The sequence below is a fragment of the Pan troglodytes genome, chromosome 1, assembly GCF_028858775.2.
Source record: "Pan troglodytes isolate AG18354 chromosome 1, NHGRI_mPanTro3-v2.0_pri, whole genome shotgun sequence".
Taxonomy (NCBI): domain Eukaryota; kingdom Metazoa; phylum Chordata; class Mammalia; order Primates; family Hominidae; genus Pan; species Pan troglodytes.
In genome coordinates, this window is record NC_072398.2 from 125404197 (window position 1) to 125417218 (window position 13022).

Genomic DNA, 13022 nt, shown 5'->3' on the forward strand with positions numbered 1-13022 from the left:
CCATAATTTAAAAAATTTAAAAAAATAGATGTTGGCAGGGATGCAGTGAAAAGGGAGCACTGCGGCAGTGCTGGTGGAAATGTAAAGCAGTATGACTGTGGAAAACAGTGTGTATATTCCTTAAAGAACTAAGAACTGAAAGCAGAACTCCCTTTTGATCCAACAATTCCACTACTGGGTATCTACCCAGAGGAAAAGAAGTCATTATACAAAAAAGATACTTGCACATGAATGTTTATAGCAGCACAATTAGCAATTGCAAAAATGTGTAACCAACTCAAATGTCCATCAATCAATGAGAAATTGTGATATATATATCACTATATATATTTTATATTGTGTGCATATATATAGTGGGTGTATATGTATATATCACTATATATTTATATACATATATAGCACTTAACAAAATCCAGAATCCTTTATGATTAAAACCCTCAGCAAAATCAGCATAGAAGGGACATTATGTAATAAAAGCCATTTATAACAAACCCACAGCCAACATACTACTGAATGGAGAAAAGTTGAAACCATTCCCTGAGAATTGGAACAAGACAAGGATACCCACTCTTATCACTCCTATTCAACACAATACACACACACACACACATATATATACACACACACACATATATAGAGAGATACATATATGTATACATATAGACATAAATATATATATACACACACACACACACACACCATGGACTACTATTCAGCCATAAAAAAGAATGAAATAATGGCATATCAGCAACCTGGATGGAATTGGAGACCATTATTCTAAGTGAAGTAACTCAGGAAAGAAAAGCCAAACATTGTATATTCTCACTCTTAAATGAGATGCAAGCTATGAGGATGCAAAGGTATATGAATGATACAATGGACTTTGAGGATTTGGGGGGAACGGTGCGAGTTGGATGAGGGATAAAAGACTATGAATTGGGTACAGTGTATACTGCTCTGGGGATAGGTGCACACAAATCTCACATATTACTACTAAAGAAATTACTCGTGTAACCAAACTCCACCTGTTCCCCAAAAACTTATGGAAAAAAATAAATAATAAACAAACAAAAAAACTAACAACAGAAGGAAATTACTTCCACATAATAACAGCCATACATGAAAAGTCTAAAGCTAACATCACACTTAACAGTAAAAAACTGAAAGCTTCCCCTAAGGTCAGAAACAGGCAAGAATGTCCACTTTAACTTCTATGTAGCATAATACAAGTCCTAGCCAAAGCAATTAAAAATAAATAAATAAATGGTATCTAAATCAGAAAAGTAGAAGTTAAATGACATGTTTGTAGATGCCATAATATTATATGTAGAAAACTAAGCACCCAATTTAAAAAACTGTAAGAATTAATAAATAAATTTGCAAATTTGCAAGATATAAAATCAAAAATTTAAATCATTTCTATACATTCACAACAAACTATCCAAGAGGGAAATTGAGAAAAACTGCATTCATAGTAGTATCAAAAATAGTCTTCCATTCCATTAGAAGAAATGGACTATTTCGCAACAAACTTAACCAAGTAGGTGAAAGACTTATACACTGAAATTTGAAGCACATTGTTGAAAGAAATTAAAGAAGCCACAAGTAAATGGAAAGGCATCCTGCATCCTGTATTCATGGATTAGAAGACTAAATACTATCAAATATCATCATACTATCCAAAATTATCTAAAGATTCAATGCAATTTTTATCAAAGTCCCAATTACAGTTTTTACAGAAATTGAAAATAAAAATCCCCCAATTTATAGAAAACTGCAAAAAAAGCCCCAAACAGGCAAAAAAAATTGAGTAAGAAGAATAAAGCTGGAGGCATCACATTTCCTGAATTCAAAATATATTACAAAACCACATTAATTAAAACCGTTTGGTACTGGCATAGAGGCAAACCTATAGACCAATGCAACACATTAGAGAACCCTGAGATAAATCTATACATAGATGTAGTAAACCAATATTTAATAGGTGTGTCAGGAATACACAGTGGGTAAAAGATAGTTTTTTTTTTTTCAATAAATGATGTTGGGAAAACTGGCTATCACACACACACACAGAAATTGGATCCTTATTCCATACACACACAAAAAAAACTCAAAATGGTTTAAAACATTAAATATAACACCCAAAACTATAAAATTTCTTCAAGAAAATAAAGGAAAATACTTTACATTGATGTTGCAGTAATTTCATGGCTATGACATCAAGAGCACAGGCAACAAAAGCAAAAATAGGCAGTGGAACTACATCAAACTGTAAAGTCTCTGCACAGCAAAGGAAACAATAAACAAAAGGCTACCTATGGAATGAGAGAACATATTTGAAAACCATATATCTTATAAAGGATTAATATCTAAAACACGTAAAAAAACTCGTACAACCCAACAGCAATAAAAAACCAAATAACTAAATTTAAAAAGGGACATATGTCTTAAATAGCTATGTCTTTAAGAAAGAAAAGCAAATGCCAAAAGGTATTTAAAAATATATTCGATATCACTAGTTATCAGGGAAATACAAATCAAGACCACATTTATAACTATCATACATATGTTAGGATGGCTGTATGTTAGAAAAAACAGATAACTAGTGTTAGTGAGGATGTGAAGAAATCAGAACCCTGATACACTGTTTCTGGCAAGGTAAAATGGTGACACTGCTATGAAAAAAGCTATGAAGGTTTTTCAAAAAATTAAAAATAGAATTACTATATGAACTAGCAATTTTACTTCTGGATATTTGTCCAAAAGAACTGAAATCAGGATATTGAGGAGATATTTACACTCCCACGTCAACTTACAGCATTGTTTACAATAGCTAATGTATGCAAACAACCTAAATGACCATAGATTATTATTCAGTCTTAAAAAGAAAAAGAAAATCCAGGCAGATTCCACAACATGGGTGAACCTGGAAAATGTTATTCTAAGTGAAATAAACCAGTCACAGAAAGACAAACAATGTATTATCTCACTTATCAGTATAATCTAAATCAATCAAACTTACAGAAGCAAAGAGTAAAATGGTGGCTGCCAGGGGCTGGAAGAGGGAGAAATGGGGAGTTGCTCAATGTGTGTAAACTTTCAGCATGAAAGATGAATGAGTTCCAGAGATCTTCTGCATAACATTGTGCCTATAGTTAGCAATAATGTATTGTGCACATAAAAATATGTTATGAGGGTAAATCTCATATTGTACTCTTAACACAACAAAAAATAAAAAAGAAGCTTGGGGTTTGCCATAAAAGTAAATTTCTCCTTAATAACTTCTATCACATTTTGAAACAGTATGGAGAAGGAGGGTAAAAAGTTAAGCATGCAATCTCTACCTGCAGAACTTAACATTCCTGCTCTTTCTCAGATCAGAAGTATAAGGTACCTACTGGGGCCTCAGCTGAAAATTTCAGGAGAGCCACCCTGAGGAGCAAGGTGAACTAGATCTTACTCTGATTAACTTGAAAGAAGCAGATCCTTAGACTATTTGCCAAACAAGACAAAGAAGTCTCTCTAGCAGAGGATAACATTTGCAGTCTCTATAGTTCTTTGTCTGCTCATGAAATTTAAAAAAAAAATCGTGATATATGTGAAGCATTAGAAAAATATGACCAAAAATCAAAGAAAGTTTTAAAAGAAAGAAAATTTATACATAATCCAAAAATTGGAGTTAGTGGAAAGGGATTTTTAAAAATATCTGTGATTGATAAGCTGAATAAAACAGAGGATGAGATAGAAGAAGAAACTGATGAATTTAGAGAAATTCAAGAGGTAATTCAAATGGATGAAAGTAACCAAATGGATATTTTAGAATTATAGAATTTAATTAAATACTTACTGGATGAATTTAACTGCAGGATTACTAAACATAAAGGCAATTCAACACAAAAATGTTAAACAGAAGGACTGAGAGGAAAAAATGGTGTAAAAAGAACAACCAATTCTAATCTATGGAGAAAGAAGATGGAATAATGCTTAGCCCTGGAGGCATACTGCTGAGATTGACAAAAGGGGCCTCGTGTTGTATTGGAAATGTTCTATATTTCAGTCTTGGTGGTTATTCCATGTGTTTGTAAACATATGTAAGATTAATGAGTAATACATGTAAATATTTTGCACTTTATGTATGTTATAGGTGTGTTTAGTTGTGAACATTCATTGTTTTTACACTTCTATGTTTACTTTTCATTATATATACTACAATTGTATAAAGTGCTCAAAAAAAATTTTTTTTGAGACAGTCTCACTCTGTCGCTCAGGCTGGAGTGCAGTGACACAATCTTGGCTCAGTTTAGCCTCCAGCTCCCAGATTCAAGCGATTCTCCTGCCTCAGCTTCCCGAATAGCTGGGATTACAGGCATGTGCCACCAGCCTGGCTAATTTTTCTATTTTTAGTAGAGAGGGGCTTTCATCATGTTGGCCAAGGTGGTCTCAAACTCCTGACCTCAGGTGATCCACCTGCCTGGGTCTCCCAAAGTGCTGGAATTACAGGATGAGCCACTGCGCCCGGCCCAAAATGTATTTTGAGTAAATTGTATTTATTTATAATACCAGTATTGGTAGATAAGATTGATTCAATCAAGAAACCATTGAGTATCTCTAGCGTTATAATTGTACTCAGGTAAATCCATTAATAGATTTAAAATCTAATGTGGGAAAGATATGTGATGGAATCAAATACAATAATATAATAATTTGTTTAACTATTGTAGATGCAGTGATGTGGAGGCAAAAAAGAGAATATTATTGATTAAAGGAAGATGAATTTACTTTGCCCGCATGGTTTCAGAAGTTATTATTAATCAGAATTGACTCAGACATATAGTCTTTCTTCTAAGGCTTTATAGTTGTATTTTAATAAATTATTACATGTAGTATATACTCTATGGTACTTCCTTCCAAGTATTTAACAGCTGCTTTGTAACAACACTTTGAATCATTCATTTAAAATATATAGAAAAATGTTAGTACATAAACAGTTTTCACTGTCACTCTGGATCTTTCAGCATACCCTCTCAGCCTGCAGCTCTACAGGGAATTAGGTGACAGGTTCAGTCTGTCAGCACTATCTGATACTCAGGGAGGAAGACAGTTTCTGAGAATGACAAAATGAAGGTTTTGAAATATGATAGGCCACTTTATAACATGGCTTCATGACTGACTGTGACTGGTACTTTTATGTCACTTTCTGACATACTTTAAAAGAACAGTTGTTGGAAATGCTAATAATTCAGTTCAACTGAGAGTGTTTCTTTTCAATGAAGTACTACAAAAGCTTTATTCAGGCACAAGAAAATGTACATCCTGAAGAGTTATCTGGTAGGATAATCAAATTTTCTTTAAATGACTGCTTCATGTATTACTTGTAAGGAGGAGAGGTAAAATATTTCATTAACTCAGTACATAAGATAAGACAAAAATAAGTAAATTTAAAATATTCAATTTTTTTACATAGTATTTGTTCTATAATCCTTTTAACAAACTACTTTTGTATTTAGATACAGAGTAGATAATTGGACATATATTGGTGATTTATGTTTTTTAAGAAATGTACATTTACAAATGTATACACTAGACATACTGCCAATTAATCATTCTATGTTAAGCTGTAATATTTGCATTGCAGTCTTTCAGGTGGGAGCACAGCTTTATTTTGCACTCAATAGTCTGTATCTCTTTAATTCCCACTTTTTTAACAATCCATCTTTCTTCCATAAGATGAATGTTCTGAGTCACCTTTTCACACTGGAAGCTTATCTGAAAGCTGAGTAAGGTCAGGAAACACAGGACAAATATCTAGTTAGGGGGTAACTAAGACTTTGTGCTTGTTTTGTGATTGATTTTGTTGTGGAACTTTTCCTTAGTTCAGCTAAAGGTGGGGTCCTAGTCACATGGACACAAAAATTTAGGCTCACAGACCATTTGAAGGGTGAGTAAGGCAGGGTTTTATTGGGTGAAAAGGGGAAAAAAAGCGAAACAGTGACCCTCCACAAAGCCATAGTCCTTGCTGGTGAACTTCCCATCTGGCAGTTTGACTCCCAGTTTCCAAGGCCCAGGCCCCTCCCCGCTGCAAGTGGGTGAACTTCTGTGGCTCCACTCCAGTGTGCATTCCTCCCAGTGCACAGGCTTGTTGGAGTTTTGCCAGGGAGTCCTTCCCACCTGGCTGTCTCAATTTTGGGTCTTACATAAAAATTGTCTTCAACTTTTGAATATAACATGTCAGAATGCCTTGCAAATGCATTGGAATAATCTCTAAGTGCCTGTTTGTCCCACATCTGCCTTCTGAGAACAGATTATATAGACAGTCAGTTTTACATTATTGGCCATGTTTTGAATCTTGTGAGTGCTGTCACGGTCAAAACATGCTGGTTGAAAAAATTCCCCGAAAAATTAAAAGCATCCTATTATATCTTTGTTGTCTTGTCTAGAGAACTCAGTCTCTTAATATTATATATTGGGTGGTACGTCAGTTAGAATTTGATCATGTGGAAGTAATATAAACCTGGCTAAAAAGTGGTTTAAACATCAAGGGAATATACTGTTTGCTTAATCAGATTGGTAGATATGGATGATTCTATTCAAGAGTGGTATTGAGGATGCATCTCTATCTACCATTACATACCACCTTCTTCAGCATATTGGCTTTAGACACTAGGCTCCAACCTCAGTTCTAACATGACTATCAGAGTTTTAAGCATTATGAGCTCCCAAGACTTCCTGCAATGCAAAATAGAAATAAGAGAAAAAGTCTTTTATCCTCCAGGTGTTCTCCCGTTTGTTAGAAAAAAAGGAAAAAAAAACAACTTTCCCAGAAGCTCCCTAATAGGCAACCCTTTATTTCTCATTGACAATCAATTTCAAAGGGATTTGTATGTGCATGACTGATCTACAGCAATTGTGAGGATTCACCAAAGCTGATCATTGTCCCCTAAAAAAAAAATAGAGCATCTGTTAGCAAGAAAAATAGCTTATGGCAATTGTACTAGTCTGTTTTCATGCTACTGATGAAGACATACCCAAGACTGGGCAATTTACAAAAGAAAGAGAGGTTCAATGGACTTACAGTTCCATGGAGCTGGGAAGCATCACAATCATGGCAGAAGGGAAGGAGGAGAAAGTCACATCTTACATGGATAGCAGCAGGCAAAAACAGAGCATGTACAGGGAAACTACTGTTTTTAAAACCATAAGATCACATGAGACTTATTTACTATCACAAGAATAGCAAGGGAAAGACTTGCTCCCATTATTCAATTACCTCCCACCAGGTCCCTCCCACAACACTTGGGAATTCAAGAGGAGATTTGGGTGGAGAAACAGCCAAACCATATCATTCTGCCCTTGGCCCCTCCCAAATCTCATGTCCTCACATTTCAAAACAAATCATGCCTTCCCAACAGTCCCCCTAAGTCTTCACTCATTTCTGCATTAAATCAAAAGTCTACAGTCCAAAGTCACATCCGAGAAAAGGCAACTCCCTTCTGCCCATGAGCCTATAAAATCAAGAGCATGTTAGTTACTTCCTAGATACAATGAGGGTACAGGCATTGGGTAAATACAGCCATTCCAAATGGGAGAAATTGGCCAAAGGCAACTCCCTTCCGCCCATGAGCCTATAAAATCAAGAGCATGTTAATTACTTCCTAGATACAATGACGGTACAGGCATTGGGTAAATACAGCCATTCCAAATGGGAGAAATTGGCCAAAACAAAGGGGCTACAGGCCCCACGCAAGTCTGAAATCCAGCAGAGCAGTCAAATCTTAAAGCTCCAAAAGGATCTCCTTTGACTCCATGTCTCACATCCAGGTCACACTGATGCAAGAGGTGGGTTCCCATTTTCTTGGGCAGCTCTGCTCCTGTGGCTTTGCAGGGTACCACCTCCTTCCTGGCTGCCTTTGTGGGCTGGTGTTGAGTGTCTGCGGCTTTTCCAGGTGCACAATGAAAGCTGCCAGTGGATCTACCATTTTGGAGTCTGGAGAATGGTGACTCTCTTCTCACAGCTCCACTAGACAGTATCCCAGTAGGGACTCTGTGTGGGGGCTCCAAGCCCACATTTCCCTTCTGCACGGCCCTAGCAGAGGTTCTCCATGAAGGTCCCACCCCTATGGCAAACTTCTGACTGGGCATCCAGGTGTTTCCATACATCCTCTGAAATCTAGCTGGAGGTTCCCAAACCCCAGTTCTTGACTTCTGTGCACCTACATGCATAACACCACATGGAAGTTGCCAAGGCTTGGGGCTTTAATGGCCTAAGCTCTATCTTTGCCCTTTTTAGCCATGGCTGGAATGGCTGGGATGCAGAGCACCAAGTCCCTAGGCTGCACACATCACCAGGACCCTTGGCCTGGTCCAGGAAAACATTTTTTTTCTCCTAGGCCTACACGCTTGTGATGAGAGGGGCTACTGTGAAGACCTCTGACATGCACTGGAGACATTTTCCCCATTGTCTTGGGGATTAACCTTTGGCCCCTCATAACTTATTCAAATTTCTGCAGCCAGCTTGAATTTCTCCTCAGAAAATGGGATTCTCTTTTCTATTGCATTGTCAGGCTACAAATTTTTCAAACTTTTATGCTCTGTTTCCCTTTTAAAACGGAATGCCTTTAACAGCACTCAAGTCACCTTTTAAAGGCTTTGCTGCTTAGAAATTTCTTTGACCAGATACACTAAATCATCTCTCTCAAGTTTAAAGTTTCACAAATCTCTAGGGCAGGGGCAAAATGCTGCCAGTCTCTCTGCTAAAACATACCATGATCACATTTGCTGAAGTTCCCAACAAGTTCCCTATCTCTATCTGAGACCACATTAGCTTAGATTTCATTGCCCATATGGCTATTAGCATTTTGGGCAAAGCCATTCAACAAGTCTCTGGGAAGTTTCAAACTTTCCCATTTTCCTGTCTTCTTCTGAGCTCCTCCAAACTGTTCCAACCTTTGCCCATTACCTAGTTCCAAAGTCACTACCACATTTTCAGGTATCTATAGCAGCACCCTACTCTACTGGTAACAATTTACTGTATTAGTCTATTTTCATGCTGCTGATAATGACATACCCAAAACTGGGAGACTGGGCAATTTACAAAAGAAAGAGAGATTTAATGGACTTATAGTTCCATCTGGCTGGGGAGGCCTCAAAATCATGGCAGAAGGCAAAGAGGAGCAAGTCACATTTTATATGGATAGCAGCAGGCAAAACGAGGGCTTGTGCAGGGAAACTTGTTTTTAAAACCATCAGATCTCATGAGACTTATTTACTATCACAAGAACAGCATGGGAAAGACCTGCCATCATGATTCAGTTACCTCCTACTGGGTCCCTCCTACAACACATGGAAATTCAAGATGAGATTTGGGTGGGAACATAGCCAAACCATATTAGCTATCAAGTAGAAGAGCAAAAATGGCATCATTTGCCACAGATGATCATTATGCAAGTGATTGATCCATCTTTTTTTGGTGAATTTAAATATATGTGTAAATAAATAGATAATGCATTGGAAGGAGTAGATAAGAAGTGTTAAAAGTAGAAACAGCCACAGACAAGGGAAGAAAGAGTCATTAGTGGGGGTTACTAGATCAAAATGTAATAGACATCTGATTCAAAGGCAATAGCAAAATTACTAGTATACCGTATCTATTGTCTGGGTCATTAGAGTTGCTTATGGGTCACTGGAGCTACTTTTATGTTCTGAATGGTGATAAATGATTTTCCAGTGCTCTTTGATATCTTGCCCTTTTTATAGAGTGTTGATTTTCTCTTTCCCTGACTTCTCTGTGTTCTCTAAAAATAAACACTACCACCTGAGTGAAGGGACATGAGAATACCTGTGCCCCTTGAAAACTAAAAACACAAATACAGAGGGACAATATGAGTTATGATTACATTTATTCCACAAATTATTCATTTGATGAATATGTATTGACTTCTTACTAGATGCCTGGTGTTATATTTGTCTCTGGTGATAAAGGGTAAATTACAAAGCCTTTGCACCCACAGAAGTTAATGCAACTAAGGAGGAAGACAATATGCAGGAATACATATAGATAAGTAAAATACTGTTCTAGTAGTGTCAGAGGCATTCTAACCAGAGCGACTCCATTTTGAGTGAAGACTAGGAGAATGAGGCTGAAACTTGCTGGGCTAAATTTCCAGAAAATTAGGCATTCCTAGCTTCTAGATGTTTATGGTTAAGGGAAAAAATCAATAGTGTTTACTAAGACCCAGACTGAGAGTGTTCAGATATACTGATATCTAGAGAACAAAGTCATTCCTAATTTTGCTTTAAAGATAATAATATTGATTCTTGCAAAACATAGTAATTAAGAAAATTAATTCTTTATCACAGAACCTTGAAGCAGAACACATCTCCCATATATACAAACATTGCACCTAGGGTGAATGTGTTCCTCCTCTTACTTTCAGGAACCTCCTACTCTGTCTATGGGTAGCTGTCCTTTTACCACTGTACTTTCTTAATAAACTTGCTTTTTCTTTGCACTTCGGACACATCCTGAATTCTTTCTTGCATGAGATCAAAGAACCCTCTCTTGAGGTCTGGGTTGGAAACGCTTTCTGGTAACAGTAGGAGTGAGGTTGGTGATGACAATGATAATGCAAATTTTCATGTAGTGAGAAAGTTCATAAGCACATTTTGGTTATTAGTACATTTAATCACCATTTTATCATAGGTGCAATGTGTTCAATGTACAGATGAGAAAATGAGACACTGATAAAAATTTAAAAAATAAATAAGCTTGGTAAGGGAATTTTCAGTGAATGCTGGAATATCCACTGATATACAATTGTGTGAAAGAGAAAAAAAGCAAAAAAAAAGACCAGTGAATAAAAGGAAGAATGTAAGAGAATAGGTCCCACAGTTATGCAGTGATAGATTATGTAAAACTTTTTAGGGCATGATAAGAGGTTTAATTTTATACTAAAATCAGTGGGAAGTTATAAATGCACTTAGAACTAGGACTACTGTGATTAAACTTAAAAAATATCAATCTGCACTGCTTTGTGGAAAATAGAGCTTAAAGGTATCAAACTGGAAGCAAGAAAATCCGTTAAATATTATGGTAGTGCTACCAATCGATGGTGTGGGTAGGTGGCAAAAAATTAATAAATGGAAGTAATCAAATTCAGAATGTATTTTGAAGACAGTCTCAAAAGTACTTAAAAGTGCTGAAAGTTGTCCAACCTGAGCCTTTTATATAAGGGGCTACAGTTCAGACATGCACAATTGGCTGTAATTACACCATCCAGAGCTAAAAAGACTAAAAAGACTTCTGAAAAGGCATGGCAATCCTTGGAAAATACCATGCCCCTTTTATAACTGCATCTGCTAAGGGATTAGAATGTAGGCTGAAGCTGCTGGAAGCTAAATATACAATATAAAGAAAGAACCTGCGTGAGAATGGAGCACGAAGGAAATTAGCATCAAGACAGAGACAGATATTGCTGTGCAATTTTTTTTTGACTAACTGAATCCAACTCTATGTGAAACCAATTTTGCTTTTCAGATGTTTTAAATGGGTTAGAATAGGAATTTTTTGTCACCTGCAAGTGAAATCTTCCACACTATTTTGTAGCAGGTTAGAAAATACTGATAATTTATGATCTAACCTCTATTATTAAACAAATGAAGTAAGTGGTATAAACTTGCTATGCCAAAGTTTTCTTCTATGTAAAATGGGAATGATGATACTATCAACATCCCATGGTTGGCATAAGAACTAAAGGGAATAATATGCCCTTCAATCCATAACTGGCCCTAAAGACAAGAGAGTAAAAAATGACAATGAGTCTTATTTTTCCTTTCACATGTTTTAACCATTAGCCTACATAGAACACCAACTCAATTTTGAGGAGTTACTTTGTATATTACTGACTCTATGCCTTTATTATGCTCTACCTAACAGCACTATTTCATGTAAGGAACATTTAATATGCTTGTGTGTATTGAGTATTGTATATTGTTAAGCATACAAAAATGAAAATATGTAATTCTTGCTCTTGAAATATCCAAACTAAGTTGAAATGCATTATGAAATGTATTGAATAGTATTTATATAAGCATGTGTGCGTACATGTTAATTATAAATGTCGATAAAAAGGAAGAATGAAGAAATAGAATATGAAAGAGAAGCAAAGGAAAATGATGAACTAGGCAGTGAAAGGGAGAGGAGTGGGTGGAGAGTGAAGTTGAGGTACCCAGGTTTCTTTGGATTTGCACTGACAATCTCTATTCTTCTTGTGCAACTACTGAAATACTTTTGGCAAATGATTATGCCATAAACCGTTTGTTAAAATTTATCCTAATAATTATGAAGACAAAAATATACTTACATGTTACAAAGAAGGAAGAAGGCAACTGTGAGGAATTTGTGATAATATATATAAATCACCCATTTGCTATTTTATTGGTCAGCACCCATCACCCTGTGATTGTGTATAATGAATTCCATATTATGAAATAGTAAATATTTCTTCTTTTTCTGTGCACATTTTTGTAATTTTTTAGATTGACCCGTCATTTGGATGTCCCAAAACCACAGAAGCAATAGAAGAATGGAAAAAATTAATACATTTTGTCAATAAAAACTTTATCTTCAGCCCCAGAGTTTAGACACCTATATGAAGCTTCCAGGGATTGCTTTTGCCAGTTTCTCTTCCTGAAATACTCTCCCTTGAATAGTTGAAATGGTCACTCCCTTTCCTAAAATATTTCTCCTCAGAGATGATTTCCAGCATCATCATCATCTTATCAAAAATGGCACCATCTGGCAATATCTGACCCTTTATCTCACTTTATTTTCTTCTAGAGCTCTTATCAAAACCTCTTTATTGATTTGTTTTCTGTCTCCTAATATGTAAGATACTTGAAAAATGACATTTTGCTTTTTTCCCGCAATTTTAACCACAGTTCAAACACCGTATTCTCATTAGATACTTGAGCTATATGTGGGCAACATAGTAGTTGCTAGGAAAAAATGATGATTTTTAAATGAA

The 13022-nt window shown here is 36.0% G+C and overlaps 1 long non-coding RNA gene across 1 annotated transcript in view; it reads left to right on the top strand.

The window, feature by feature from the left end:
- LOC129144177 (uncharacterized) overlaps positions 1 to 12625 on the top strand; it is a 101845-nt gene extending 89220 nt beyond the window's left edge. Inside the window, exon 6 of the long non-coding RNA XR_008548332.2 lies at positions 12535 to 12625. This is a non-coding gene — a long non-coding RNA (uncharacterized LOC129144177). The remainder of the gene's footprint in view (positions 1 to 12534) is intronic.
- Positions 12626 to 13022: the final 397 nt, after the last annotated feature.